We start from the raw sequence: 15,957 nt of genomic DNA on the forward strand, positions 1-15,957 counted from the left end.
GGCGGGAAGCAGGGCGGGCTGCGTTGTGATTGACAGCACTGCCAGCCAATGCTGTAGCCTCTCAGGTTGACGGGCAGGCTGCTGAACCAATGGGCGGTGCGTTTGGGGCGGGCGGGCGGAGCGGCAGGCGGCGTGTGGCTGTGTGTACATCGGGAGGGGCGGGGCCGCCCCCGTGAGTTCCGCGGGGCGGAGGGAGCGAGTGGGAGCCAGTGAGGCGGAGACGGCGGGAAGAGGTTTAAATAGCGGAGACGGCGGCAGCCCCCTGCCCTCGGCTCCCCGGGCCGGCGCCGAGTTTCCCCGGTGAGCGGAGGCGTGGGGCGGGCGCAGCTCCCGCCGTAGCCGGGCCGGTCCCGCCCGCCCCGCGGGGGGACGGGTGGGGAGGGGGGGCGGCTCCGTTCGGCCGCCGGGGTCTCTGGTGGTTCCCTCATGGGTGCCGCTGCCCTCGCAGCCGCGCCGGGGAGCGGAGCCGGCGCCGCCGGGCGCTACAGGTGCGGAGCTGGGGCTGCTCCGGCCGGCGCTGCGTGCGCGGGCTCCCGGCGGGATCCCCGGCGCGCTGTGGATCTCCATGGCTGCGCTCAGAGGCTTTGCGTGACCCGCTGACCTCTGGCCGGTCCCTGTAAGGTGACAAGCACCGGTTTAAGCGAGCAGTAATTCCTCTGCCGGACGTACGTGAGTGTTTCCAGTAAAAAAAAAAAGAAAAGAAAAGGGACACGGTCCTGCGGAGTTTCTACTTGTGTGTGTGCGAGGGAATAAAACCACTCTTGGAGTGTCAATCCTAATATAAAAGCTGCTTTCTGGGTGGTGCGTAGAGGGCAGCGTCTCGGTGTTCGGCTCCTCGCTGTGACCTGGGCGCCTCAGTGCTGACCCAGGGCACTGGGACAGACCTTCACCACAGCGAGCTTGCAGAGGAAGGGAAAGGTGCCCGTAGGACCCGCCCGTGCAGTAAATACAAACTTCACTCTGTTGCTGAAGTCGATGTACCAAAAGTTTAGCTTCTTGATGCGCTGGCAGCAAATGTGCTTCAAGCAGTGAGCTGCTTGAGTTTGAAGCTTTAAAGAGACCCCAAATCCTGTACCTATCAATAATCGTGCTGATTTTTTTTTGCTCTCTAAATATTGTGGGTATGTTTTTTTGCTGGTCTGCAGAAGACTGAGGGAAAATAAATACCAATACTTCTAGGAGGAGTGAACACATTTAATTTTCATGGTTTGAAAGAGCAAGTATGTTTCTGAGAATATTTGGTGGTGTTATTTCTGATGTGCATAGACCTCATTGCGCTGAAAGTATCTGACCACCTCAAAGGGACAGGGATAAATAAAAGGGAATGTGCGAAGTCATGTAGTTGAGTGTTAGATTCTCTTTGGCTCTTGATTCTTTTTACTGATATTTACTCACAGTTGCCCTAGCATTCAGCCTTGTGCTGACCATAACCAGCAAATGTATGCCTAAACATAATTTACCAAGCCCACACCAGGTGCAAAGCCTTTGTTTGAGAAGTGTGTTCGTAAAACTTTTGTGATAGTTACACCTGGGATTAGCATTCATGTCTAGACAAGATCTTGGGACCAGATCCTGCAAGAGGATTTTTATAAGGGGGATTTTGACTCCATTAAGGCTCTGTGCAGGGAATGGTTCACCCTGAGCTGCTTGGGTGGAGGATCGAAAACTTTGCTCAATTGTTGCTGTATTTACAAACATAATTATGTGGCATTGTAAAATATTCCTGTTCTTCCTGTCTGTCTTAAGTATCCTGTAAGCTAATATTTAGAAGGAAATTTGCTCTTCAGTATTCCCCATGATTAATGGTGAGCAGCTTGAACCTGGCATACGTTAACTCTGTGATGCCTATAGGGATTGAAGAAGTGTGACTGGCTGTGTAATTGATTAAGTCATGTATGTATTTGTCCAAGACACTTATTTGCAACATGTTTGGTTTATATGTAATCTCTTAATAGTCCTTTCTGATAATACAGTAGCTAGTTTAATGTAACAAAGATACTCTGTGGATACAGCTTATGTGCTCGGACTGCAACTGTCTGTAAACTGGAGGGTTTTTGGTGAAGCTTTGTCAGATGTTAGTAGCCAGAGCTAAAGGGGTTGCTTGATGGAACAGATGGCCAAGCAACCATCATGTCAGAGAAAACAGCATGCATTCGTGTATTCTTAGTTTAACACAAGAGGGAGCATGTCTAATCTTTAACCTTTAAATATTGCAGCTTCAGGGAGAAAGCTTGAAGTGTTGAGTGTCAACTAATTTATGTTCAAGGCTCCATGTGCAAATATTGATACAACCTATGCATATTGCTGACATGTTTTCAGCTTTGGGCTGCAGCTGTAAATTTATAGTGTAAATGTTGGTATGATAAATGGGGGGATGAGAACTCAGCTAATGATCTTTTGATGTTGTTAAAATGTGTAGTTTCCTGCTAAATTAAACAAAATATTTATGGCTATTGTTATTCCTGGGTATAGTCATTAATGTACAAATGTTGTACTTTTTTCTTAAATATTAGGTTAATATATGTCTTCAGCTTAACCTACCATACAAACTTATAAAACTGAGTCCTAATTTAATTAAATTTCGTTTAATTGCCTATATACCTTTGCTTTAAGAGTTCTTATAAATCCTGCTACTTTATTCTTCAATAGGAAGTATGAAGTTGGATCTACTAAGAAGTTTTGTACTGTATCTTCTTTATTTTTTTCCCTGTCCCCTGGTGTCATAAAAGGAAGATGAAAAGTCAGCTTCCATTTTGTATTTCTTGGTATTGTCCAGTTGAATCATAATGTGTTAATGTTTGTCCTTGTTCAGTGTCTTGTTAATATGAATTAGCAATTAGTTTAACTTAAGCAGTGTGCAGAGAATACTCCAAACCTTTAGGAGAACTTCACTCATTTGTTTCCAGTAGCCTTCCACTTTGCTCCAGATTAATGATCAGAGAAAAACATCTGCCTGCCATTGAACACTGCATGCAAATGATGTATCTTTCAGGAACACAAACACTCGGTGTGTTATTTGGTGGAGCAGAGCAGAAACCTCAGTGCTCTGCTTTCATATGGTGAAGTAAACTGCTGTGGATAGAGATTTTACCACATTTGCTTCTCTTTCCTCTCCATGGCCACTATAACCCCAGTGCCCAGTGGCAGAGGTGGGGGTGTGTGTGTCACCATCATTTCTTGTATTTGCAGACCAGACTGACCTGAGGCAGGAATGTGAAGGCTGTGCTGGTTCAGGTGGGAAGGAGCACAGGTTGTCCCACTGTTCAGTAGAGTTCTCTTCCTCCGAGCAGGTGGGTGTGGTGGTATTGTCCGTTATCATGGATCCTCCATGTTTCTTGGCTATTCCATATCAATCAAGACTTATGCTTTGGTTTTCTTGCCCAGCAGGCTTAGGCTGCTGCACAAACTTTACAATAAAGGTGTATTTTTACTTTAAAAGAAAGTAGGAATATGCCTGTATAGTTCATGGTTGGAGGTTTTTTTCCTTAATTTTGTTATTCTAACTTGAAACGTAACTGAAAAGTGTCTTAGTGTATATGGCTTGTGTAAAAAGGCTGGTGAAGTTTTATTTCTGTATCTGAGAGGAAATTGCCAAGAGTTTAAACCCAACAAACAAACAAAAGAAAAAGCTCCCACCACCAAACCCCAGTGATTAACAACAGCAGCAGCTATTGCCCTGATGTGTCCCTGTTTAGAGTGTAGTTGTAAAGCAGTACATACATATCAAACACTTTGTTTCCCTATTTTAACATGATTTTAAGGACCCTTTCCTTATCCAGGGCAAATGCAGATACCCTCAGCAGTTTGGGTTACCAAGTTACCATAATGAATTGGGGTTGAGACCTCAGTAGAGGCTGTGCTGGGTTGTCTGTGGGAGCATTTACATATCTCTGGTACCAATCTAGCACCTTTCAGGCCATGTGCATGTAGAACTTAGAAATTATCCCATATTTATGCAAACTGGGTTTCGATGTTAAGGTATGTTTTATATTGCTTTTATTAAAAAAAAAAAAGAGGGGGCATTCACAATGTAGGTCAAATTCTTGTGAAACCTCTTAAAAAAAAAAGACTTGTATTTGCATAAAAAAAGGCGTGAGGGACTGCCTGAGAAGTGCAGACTCCTGTAACTTTTTGAATGGTCTAAATGGATGATTTAAAATTCAAAGGGAAGGGAGTTTACCTGCAATATTTTTGGCCATAAGCATTTTTCTTTTTTTGTTTTTTCCTTTCTGAATTACAGCCCCCTGAAAATGGGGGGGTTTAGGAAGAAAGTGCTGACACAGCCTTGACTACAGAGCAGTGCCCTGCTTGCTGCTGCAATAATTGTCCAGGCAGTGTTTTCTGCTTCCCTGCCATTTTGCTTTACATTCCTCCAACCCATTCCATTTTTAACTTTCTGAAAGTTTGGTATTATTGCGAGCCCCCGGCGTGTGTGCAGCCGCCGGAGCAGCGAGGTTGGCAGAGTAGCATGGACTTGTTAATCTCAGCCTGATCTTGTCAGCAACAGCAGAGCAGAGGGAGAGAGAGAGAGAGAGACAACTCCGGCTGGGGCAGCGCTCCAAAGGTTCGTCTCTTGTTTTTTATCCCTGAATCGCGTTTCCCTGGGCAAGTGCTGGGTGTGCGGAGCGCGGGGGCTGCGCGGCGGGGCCGGGTGCGCGTTCGGCCGCGGTGTTCGTGTGCGGGGAGGCTTCGGCTCCGAGACGGCCACCGTGTGTCTGTGTGTCTGTGCCTCCGTGTGTGTGTGTGTGTGTGTGCGCTACGGCCGCGGAGCCGCCGAAGGAGAAGGAACCCTGTTGGTTCTCCATGCAAATGACCGCTTTGGTTGTAACAAAAGCCTTGATGTTGGGCTTGGAAAAATGATCTGACAGTGTAACAACCCCAGGCCACTTTCGCCATGTTTTTGTTTATTCATGTTTCATTCCGTTTTCCGTAGCTATCTCGCAGATGTTTCCAATTTCACTGTTTGTTGTTGGTTTGGTGTTTTGGTTTTTTTTTCCTCTCTCTCTTTCTTTTTTACACCGTCGAGCCTTTTTGGAGTTAGCAAGAAAACGTGTGAAAGAATGTTAAGAAAACAGAGAGGTGTTGCAGATGTTTATACTTTAGTTCTTGCGTTGCGCCTGGCGATTCTGGCAGAGGGATTCAGTGCAAATGAAGGAACGTAAGAAGCATCTGTTTTACCTACCGAGCTGGTGGTTTCGAAATGTGCCCATTGTAACTTGAATATTTACATAAACAGATGAAGCGAGCACGTTCCCGGTGCAGTGTGGCAGGTCGAGATTCTCATTTGTTTGCTACTGTTTTTGAAGGGGGGAGGAAGGGGGGGAATCCAAAAGAGCAAGGAAAGGAATATCTGTGACACATCATGTATGCTCCTAGATAAACTCCTGCCATCTCGGAGTGCCTTTAAATATTTGAACAGCTTCCGTTAAGTCAAATAAAATTGGTTACCATGAGAAACAAAAAAGTCTAATAGAATAGTTGAGCACACTAATGAATATCTGAATGTAACATTGTTTCAGAATCATTCAAAGAACTGGATTAGACAGAAAACCTTGTCAATAATGTAGCATTTAAACATTTTTGCTTCTGAGATCCTGGAAAACAGCAGTACACAGTACAGAAATAGCAGAGGTGGATGGTACGTTATCTTACAGTCACATAAATTGAAATGTAATCGTCTACTAACGATATTAAAATCAGTCTGGTTGTAGAATTTTATGCTTGATGAATGTATTGAGGCATACACAAATAAAATCTGAAATCTTAAAGGACAATGATTCAATGTCCAGAGCCAGTGGTTAAATCAGATGTGGTAACTATGGTGAGAGGTAAAGTTACTTAGCTTCCCACAGACCATGCATATGTGGGTTTCTTTTCGTATAATGGAGATTAAGGAGAAAAGGATTAGAAAATCCAAAGAGAAATTTTGAGTAGGAGACCTGTAGCCTTGCTCTGGGAATTAACACTGTGGAGGCTTTTAAAAGAGAGGCAGGGTGGAAGTAAACACTCTCTTGTAATATATATTGATGATAATTCTAGAAAGGAGTCTTTCTGGTTGGGAATATCAACAGCGGCTCATGCATACAGGAACAAAATCAATCCTCTGCATATTAAAATAATCCTCCTACTCCAACAAAACAAAAGCAAAACCCTGCATAGATTTTCACATTACAAAGTGGCAGCACAAAATCAGGTAAAGACTGCTATTCTGAGTGAATGAATTTTAGGTTTTTGCAGAATGAAGCAATATTGATTTATTTGGATTGCTTCGCATTCCTATTTTTAAGCGTGTCTATGATATGTGTTTAGGATTTTTTTAAACTTCAAAAATGGTGGTCATAGGAAGAAGGAAACAAAATCAGAGCTTAGTGTTCTAGCTGGTAAATATTGGGGGAGTTTGGACTGCAGCCAGAGAGACTTGTACCACATTTCTGATTTTCCTTGAGTTGAGAGGCTTCAGTGTTATCCTGAGCTTCTCTGGGAAGAACTTGAGATTATGCTGATCAGCTCCAAGGGGCATGGGAAGGATTGCCATGCTTGCACATAAAACTCTGGTGTTCTCAGAGAGCCACCAGAGATGGTAATTAGTGATTAGCAATTTGGAAGCTTAGGAAACAGAAAGGGGAGAGGTCAGGTTCAATTTCCAGCATAGAGGGACCAGTTCCCTGTAACAGTGAAAAATACATTTGCTATAAAAGTGCAGAGACATCTGGGGGACATGAGGTGTGTTCAGCTTTCTAGTAATAGGTGCTAAAGTGTACTGGGGTTTTGGCAATGCATTAGACACATCTTTAATAAAATACTGCAAAGTTTTGGGTTTCCCCTCCTCCCTGCCCCCACTGAGGTTGTAAAACACTTGTTTTATGAGAAGTTGGCAGGGGAACTGCTAGTTGAGCACAGCCTAGAAGCATGGTGTTACGAATTTTCAGGTGTTTGTGGATTTTCTAGGAAACACTTGGAGCTTTCTGTGGGTCATAATCCCTCAGTTTCCCTTATCTGCTGCTCTAAGAGGGTGTTATCAGGTACCTGTTCAGGAGACTGAGTTCAGTATCGCTGTGCAACCCTGCTGGTTAAAGCCATGAATGGAATGTATGCTTCTGGACTTCAGGCCAAATCATAAAAAATAGACCCAACAATAGTGAAATTCACATTTGTTACAAATTGTTTTCACAATAGGAATGGTCAACACATTTTATTGATTTTTCTGTTTAAATTGTTACTTTTTCAAAGGTATTAGAAGTTCACTAATTGTATTCTCTGCTAATAAGGAGGAAGAGGAGGAAAAAGTGTTGAATTGCTGCTATCAGTGGACAATATTTTGGTTTTTTCTTCATGTTGGAGTTGACATTTATGGAATGGCACATTGTTATTGCATTAATAATGGATTAATATTTCAGAGGAAAATTTTTATTTATATAGAGATTGCTGTTTTAGATTGAAGCAGAAAGCTTCCATATCTAGAGCAAAACTCAGATATAGCTATTGATGCGTAACAATTAATTTCCTTTTCAGTGTGTTTTGAAATTGTTTTATCATCCTCCTTTATTGGGATGCATTATATTTAAGAACAACAAACCTGATACTTCAGGCACAAGATGCTGTATAACCTAATGGATAGAAATAGTGGAATTGGAAGAAATAGTGTTTGTCTTTCTTTGCTATTGGATTAGGGCAGATCAGTTCATCTTTCTGTTTCTGTTTTCCATCTACAAAATAGGTGTAATGATAATTCCTTCAATATCTACTAATAAAATTTTGAGATAAGCAATATTTTGTCTTACAGCAGCATACATGGTGGATACTGACATATTTGCATCAAAAGTCCTAAAGCATTAAAAATTATGAAAGTATTAGTAATTTGATAATAAAATGTTGCCAGAAAAAAATCATGGTTAGTGCTGATGAGGCTTTTTCAGACACTTGTGACTAATGTGGGGTTTTGTAGGGTAGCTGAATATCAGCTGGCTGGTTAGTACTTAGAGAGTGAGAATTGACAGATTATACATGTCTAGTTTAAATCTTGAACACAAAGCAGCAACTGACACAACCAGAGGACACAGTCTCAGGGTGCATCAAGGGAAATATAAGTTGGATATTAGGAAGATTTTTACAGAAAGGGTGATAAAGTTCTGGAATGGCCTGCCCAGGGAGGTGGTGGAGTCATCATCCCTGGAGGTGTTAAAAAAAACAAAAACTGGATGTGGCACTGGGTGCCAGGGTTTAGTTGAGGTGTTGGGGCTGGGTTGACTCAATGATCTTGAAGGTCTCTTCCAACCCAGTGATTCTGTGAATTCTGAGAAAAGATGTGCTGCTATTTATCTAATCTGACCAGTTTAATCAATTGACAGAGAAGAGCATTTACATCTAAAACTTGATGACAAAATTTAGGAATAGTTTGAAGTAGAAATTGCACCTTAAGTTTCCACAGTTTCCTTCCTGTGTGACCCTGCTTCAGTTATCTACTCATATCTTTATCTTTGTAGACAGCAGAGTCAGTATTTTGTTACTGAAAATGATCACTTGCTGGGGTTTGGTTTGGGGTACTGGGGGTTTTTTAATATAATTGAAATAGTCCCTAACACTAAGTATATTTTAAAACTATACTTTTATTTTTTGTTTAAAGGACAGGATTTTATTCTATAAAGAACTCTAATATTAAAAACCAATTTTTCCAACAGTATTCCCTTTGTAAGGAGTATTTTTCTTCACGTGCAGAACAAGACAATATGGCTTAGTTTGTAAAATTTGTTTATACAATGGTATTTTCTGAGTACACAGTGCCTGGAATATGTCTTAGCACATAAAAAATAGAATAAATAAAAGCTTTTGTATCCAAACAGCTTCTGTTTATATTTCTCAGTAAGAGGTGTGTGTGTGGAGAAGGATCCTTGTAGCTTTGAGAAACTGAGTGTATGCTTTGTCTTGTAAATTATGTCATTTTTTATCTTGGTAAATCTTAGAGCAGCAACTACATGACAGTTTCCCTTTAGAACAGTAAAGATCAGGGGGTGATTCTGTGGAAATCATTCTAACTTATGCTGTGTTCTTGAGGTATTTCTCTACCTTTCTCAGGTATCTCTAGAGGAAAGTTAAGCAGGGATAATGTTGTGATCTAGTAATGCCTGTGCAAACTGGAATATAATCTCAGTGTTTTGCAAGGAGATAATGATGGTTTGAAAGCTTTTGCATGCCTTTTTTTTTTTTTTTTTTTTTTTTTGGGTAGATCTTTCATAAATTCCCTGCTTTGCTTACTGATATGCTTCCAGAAAGAGTATGGCATGACATTTTCTCATATCCTCTTTTAAACTGTAAAATGTATGTGTATCTTTTCTGGTGCTTTGTTTATGCTGTGCTGTGACAGACAAGTAGAGATAAAAAATGCTGTACTTTAGAATACTTAGAATAATATATTCTTTAAATAACAACTTCTAAGATCCTCTCTTCTTTCATCATTCATCTCTGCAGTGAGGGAGTGGTATCAGGGAGTGATTGTCATTCTGACTTTTGCATATTAGTGATGTGAACTTGATCTAATGCTGTTACTATGTCATTCCTCAGGCCCTCTAGTACAAATAGATTGAAAAAAAAAATCCATGATATTGTGAGTTGAGAGGTGACCAGTGGAGTTCAGACTGTGAGAAGCAGGCAAAGAGATGTGTTACATTTAAATTGTTGTGCACAGGTTGATGTGTTTCCCCAAATGTTGGCACAGAAATGAAAGAAAAGATCCTGTTTACTTTTAAGGTCAAAGTGTCTGGGAAGGATTCACTCAAGAAACAATTGCCATTTCCTATTTTACTCTGACTGTGGGACAGGAAATGGATTTTGCAGATTTTTACCTCCTGGGAAGTCAGCTTGAAGAAAGTAAAGATTGTGGTAGAGTCATTGGACCATTAAAGTTAAGCAGATAAAATGATTTAATCTATTGGGGATAGAATGTATTACTTTCAGCCCTATGTTGTTAGACTGCTGAAGATGTCTAAAACAGGATGTGTTCATCCCTGTTGGAGCAATTAAAAATGTAACTTTTCTGATCCTTATAGAACTATATAAAAATCAACACACTTGCATCCTGGCCGTGTGTCAAGGTTTCTGCACCTTATTGATACTTAATTTGAATAAGACTGAATTAAATCTATGTCACATTGCTTTTAATTTGAGCATCTCTGCCCACCTAATTAAGGGAAAACTTAACCTGTGGAAATGCTAAAAGCTTGTACAGAAAGGATTGTCTGCTCCTGCTTGACTGGGGGCAGCAGTATAAACCTAGAGAGGACAAGAAGTTAGCAGTAGAGTGCACAAGTTGAGGGAATAGATAGTTTCAAGTTTCTAATTAGCATTGCACACCAAAGTTAGTAGATGCATAGATAAGTATGGCAGATATTTCCAGCAGTCTTTAATGTCATTCTAAGTTTTGTATACTTGCACTTGGTTTTGTTCTGTATTTGACTACATCTTTACTTACCTCTGTTCTGCATTGTTTGTTTCAGTGTTTGTAGTTGATTGTGTTTTGTCCTGCAGTAATGTACATAATTTTCTTTTCTGATTTAGAGCCCATTGGCAGTTTCTCTGCCAAGTGCTAGTCATGGATTTCTTAGAACTGCCAGTAAGACTTTCTGTTCCTTTAGATGTGTTTCTAGATGGAGCAATGATGGAATTGGGTAAGGAAAGGCACAGCAGTCTGGTCTTGAGTTGGTTTGTAGATTGTGGTTGTTCAGATCCGTCTTGGGAGACAGGGACAGTCTATTGCCAAGCCTGAAGATTTAAGTGGGTGTTTTCTCTGGAGGTCTACAGGATAAAATGCCAAACTGACCCTTCTCCTAACATATGGGCAGCATGTTCTAATGAGAATTATGAGTACAGTCTGGGAAGTTCCTCAGTGTGTTTATGATTGCTTCTGCCTCAATAAACAACTCCTTGCCAGCTCTTTTCTGTCCCGGTGCTTTGATTTTGTGGGCAATTTCCGTCTGCATAATATCGATGAGTCAGAGTATTGTCAGCTGGAGTACCTCAAATTATATGAAAGGACATAGAGTACAAAATATTTTCTAGTGTTTTGAGAACAGATGATGACATTCTGACAACTGGAAGGTAAGGCTGAAATGTGCAGGGCACCATGCTATGCATTTCTGATGTATGTTTTGGGAGCAATATCCTCAGCTGGACTGGAGTAATTTTTGGGAAGCCACTTCTCTGGTTGACAGCCATTTCCACAATGCTATTTACAGGGAATTCTGGCAATGTCATTATTGGAAATAAATGTTTGATAAGAAGAGATCTGCACCTGGAACAGTAACTTTTTTAATACCTGGTGTCAATTTTCCAATGCTTCGTTAGAGTACCTCTCCTTCGTGATATATTTAATAGCTTTGTGTTATAAAAAATGAGGGCTTTTGTGTAGAGTCTCAACTGTTACCTTCAGACTAAGATGACTTTGTATCCTGAAAGGTGTTGTCTTAATGTCATAATTTGGCTTTAAATTGTAATTCCTAAAGCACATTACCATTTACCATCCAGTAGTTGCGCTTTGATGATCTTTGTGGGTCTCTTCCAGCTCAGGCTATTGAATAATTCTGTGATCTTTCTTGTAACAAAGGTTCACAATGGGCTTTTTTTAGGGTGCAGGCAGTAATTTCTACAAGTGTGCTCACTGTAGTTTTAGTCTTCTTTCCTAAATTCATAATTGGTCACAATTTGCAGTGACCAGGTTCGTATAGTTCTGGAAGAAATTTGTCTGTATTGCAGTCCAGGAAACCAGTGTATACCTGAAGATGCTCTGAGAGCTTTCTATGCACCCATGGTTATTTATTGTAACTATAGAAAGTCTTTTATGTTAGTAGGCTGTTAGTCAATGCTAATTAAAAATGGCACTCACTGCTGTTGCAAATAGTAACCATTGACTATGCAGTAAAAACATCTGAAAAAGCCTATTAACTGCAAAATGGCTAAAAAATATGCAATGTGGATATTAATTTGCCCCATCATCCTGAGAAGTTTGCCTACAGTCAGGAACCTATCCAGTGTTTTTTCTCTTAAATTAGCTTTTTTTTTTGTTAATAGCTGTCTTTGCATGTGTTTTAGAGCCTTGAAATGAAAGGTGTGATGTAAACACTAGGTATTAAAAGGATCAGATAATTTTAATGTGATTTTTAAGAGGTATTTGTAGAGTTCTAGCTTTGACTTGCTGCACTTTGATAGCAAAAATGTTACATATTTCATCAGCTTGAGACTGCAGTAAAATTTTAATTTAGAAATAGTGTTATGCCCAGCTACTTGTTAAAATAATCCTGTGGATTGGATTCAGTGCCATGAAAGTTGTACACAGTTTGCAGTGTGGTTCAGTATTTTTTCAAATTGGTGTTCACATTGATGTCAAGACTGACAGTAAAAATGGGTCTCATAAAAAGTAGGATAAGGCAGCAGATTGTAATTCAGCATTATATTTTTTTAGTTGTTCGGCATTGATACATACCTCTGGATAGGACAGTTAACTCAAGATTAAATTAAAACTAAATTCAGTTCAAATTTTAAATGAAATAAAATACTGGCACATTAGTTATCACTATGCAGTAAGAAAGAAATTGTCTTTTATTATGTGTGTGCTGAGTCTCTAAGGAAGAATACTGTTCTTTCATAAAACCATTATGAGTAATGGAACTGGTGTCTGTACAAAATGAGTCTATATGGGGTTTTAACAAAACAGTGATGTATCAAAGAAGGTGGTTTCCAGCAGTATTTTCTTGTCAAATGCAGTGCATCTCTTAAGCTTCATGGGTCCAGCTTGTCAGCAGAATAAACAAACATCCTGTCACTGTTTAGTTATGCTACCTAAATAAATAACATGACATTCAACCAAAAGTCTTTTGCACTGTCCAAGACAAACATCCACAGCAATTGGCAGTCTCATGTCCCAAAGCGCTCTCTGTGATGGAGGTTTCCCTCTTCAACACTGACTCTTAAGTGATGGGGAAGGTTGTGCTGAGCAAACATCAGGGGGAATTCCTGCTGCAGTTCTTTTGTGGGAAAAGAATTTGTCATGTTGCCAATTGCAAAACCCAGATCCAACAAGAATCTGAAATTTGAATTGACAAGCCAAAAGCTTCCATTGTTGGAATTTTTAGAGGACCTGGTACAATCCAAAAAAAGGGTCTTGGAGGTTTTCTGTTTTCAGAAATGTGTGGTAGACCTCTGTGGGAGATTACCCAGCCTGGTTATAGTGCCTTATTAAACCAAGTTATAGACCAGTTTCCTATTGGACGCTGTGTCAGTACAGGGGGGAGGAAAGTCTATCCCGAGGATTCTGCCAAAGCATGAAACAGGAAACAAGATGGATTCACATCAGCAGTAGTTAAAGAACTGTGAGAGTGAACAGAAAGTTCTCTGCAAGCCTGACCTGTGGTGTTGATGGATGCTGGTGATGCTTGAACAAACAGTAAAATTGCAGTGATGTGCTGAGCTGGTTGTAGTGAAAGGCTTTTGTGGGCTCTGGGGGACTAAGAGGCTGCAGGTAAGGTGATAAAACACAATGGTCTCAGAAATATCTACCATTCTTTTTGTCATACTGATGAGAAAGAAGGCTCAGATTCATCAATGTCTCTGTATCCTGCTCAAAGTGGAAGCTGCAATGGATTTTTCTTCTCCTTCAGAGCAAAAAGTGTCCTACAGCAAGTTCTGTAGTCGCCTGATGATCTAGATATGAGTTTCCCTCTTTCGTAGAGAAAATATCTGGGATCTTTTCACCAACTGCACTTAGTGCTCAAACTGTAAAATTTACAGTCTTCATCTTCTCCTTTCTGTGTGGTGTGAGGATGGATTATTTGCCAAGACCTAATACCCTATACAAGCAGAGCAGAAAATTCACTGAACCTGGAAATAAAGTCATGCATTCAAATGGCAAGAGTTGATACAACCCATATCCTCTCCAGTGAGAAGCCCTCCCTATTCATTCTTTGCATTGCTTTTCCCTTATTAGTGATGGTTCTTTGGTACCTTGTAAATCCCTTACCTGGGGAGGATTTGACAGAGTCACTTAGATTGCAGTGCAAGAGGGAGTGTGAAATTGCCACCTTATTTTTGTGGCTGTTGTTTGTCAAAGCAGGCATGATTCCATTTTACTGTTCTTTTTGACTGGGGATTTGCTATTGCAAGATCTGAAATAAACTACTAATCATTTGTATTTGCACATTTTTGCTTTTCATACTCAAGGTATTTTATGTCACAAGGTACTGTTTTTCTAAGCACAGAAATAATTCCTGATGTAGGCTGTTTGGAGATGCATGTATTATAAGATCAATAATGTCATAAAGCATTTTAGACATGGTAGTGTACTATGAGATGTTAAAACAGGTGTGTCACAATTAGGTGTTTAAAAAAATTTGGCTTGACTCAAACTTTCTTTTAATGTTCTTCATTTGGGACTGGGGAGGATGTGTGGGGTGAGGGGATAGCAAGAAGACTGAACATAAGTATCTTTGTTACTTGATATGTGAAAGCACAAAAAGCAAAAGAGGAATGCTGTCAGTTTTCAGTTCTCTGTGTTTCAAAGTGTGGCACCTTCATTGTGGGCTTGTGCATCCTTGAGAGTCAGATTAGGAATTATGCTGTGATTTTCAAATTGTTAAGCAACTATCTGCTTCAAGTGTTTGAATGAGCTCAGAAGAAAGAATTTGTTCCCTCCTCTACCTGGTTTTAGGGGATAAGATTCACATGTGATTTGATAACATTTAAGTGGCTGTTACCTTTAGTTCTAATTCCAGATAATTTTTAGGGAGATTGGTTGTGGGCATGCACTTTAGGCAGAGCTACACTTCTGTGGGGGAGGTATGCTTTTTTGGTGAGGAATTGAGGATGGAAATGCTTAGATTCTTCTTTGGTCATTGAAAAAAAAACAAAAAAAAACAGATGAACCCTAGGGTGTTCCAGAAATTTTTGTTAAAACAAGACTCTGATATCTCAGGGCTTGTATCTCCTGGGTGAAGTGGTTGCTGCTTTTATGAGTTATAGATCTCCATACTTCAAGGCAGCAGAAAGAAAATGTGTGATTTAAAGGCAACATGGAAACTTTTATTGCTCTAGATTCAATTTGTTGTATAAAACTATTGTTGTATCTGATGCTGATCAAATCATAGGTTAGGGTGATGGTCACATTTATCCAGTGTTTGTAGCTCTCTGATAGTTTGATGTGGCTTTAATGGATTTGGATTATGGTCGATAAGCTACAAAGATGACGTAGGCCTGAAAGGTAAGGCAATAACCAGCACCTCTGTCTTGTGTCTTAGGTTTACAGCACAGCAAAACCTTGCCAAGCAATAAAAAACCTTGTTAACGTCTGTTGGGTATTAAAACAAGTCACTGGTACTGTAATGCCTTGTTCCTCTTAAAGCTGAATATTGTTTCCTCCTTCCACTTCCATTGGAATCACCAGGGGATAATCTTGGTGATACAGAAATGTGCTGCAAGTCATGGTATGGCCAAGCAATTAGCAGGACAAAATGAAGATAATGCCTTTAGGATTCCTTTGTATTCCTTTTTGGTTTGTGTACTAGATTTTTGGTTCATTATTTCTTGTTCTCTGTATATGTTGTATTCTGAAATTGTCTGTTAGTGTCCAAAAATATAAGGCTGAATATTGGAAAGAAATCAAAAAATAATAAAAGTCTGTCTGACATAAAGCCCTTTTCTGAGCTAGAACAGGCAATAATGTTATTTAGAGACTGGATTTTTAATGTTGAAGACCTAAAGTTTGGAAATAATCTAAAACCAAAAAATTTCACTTTTGCTCTAAAGAAGCTTTGTGACTTCTCTTTCTCTGTGATGGATTGCTGGAAGAATCATCTTGGAAAAACAACAGCTGCTTTCAGCTTTTATTTGGGTCAGATGTTTTTGTAATATAGCATGTTTAATATTGAGACAGAAATGAATCTGTAATTTTAGAAGTGCCTTTCTGTGAAGTGACAC

The 15,957-nt window shown here is 40.1% G+C and overlaps 1 protein-coding gene across 1 annotated transcript in view; it reads left to right on the plus strand.

Moving 5' to 3' along the window:
- The first annotated feature begins 187 nt into the window (after positions 1–187).
- Positions 188–15,957, plus strand: part of CTBP1 (C-terminal binding protein 1) — a 236,545-nt gene continuing 220,775 nt past the window's right edge. Inside the window, exon 1 of the mRNA XM_059845360.1 lies at positions 188–300. The gene's annotated coding sequence lies outside the window, so the exon portion shown is untranslated. The remainder of the gene's footprint in view (positions 301–15,957) is intronic.

This window comes from Haemorhous mexicanus, chromosome 4, assembly GCF_027477595.1.
Source record: "Haemorhous mexicanus isolate bHaeMex1 chromosome 4, bHaeMex1.pri, whole genome shotgun sequence".
Taxonomy (NCBI): Eukaryota; Metazoa; Chordata; class Aves; order Passeriformes; family Fringillidae; genus Haemorhous; species Haemorhous mexicanus.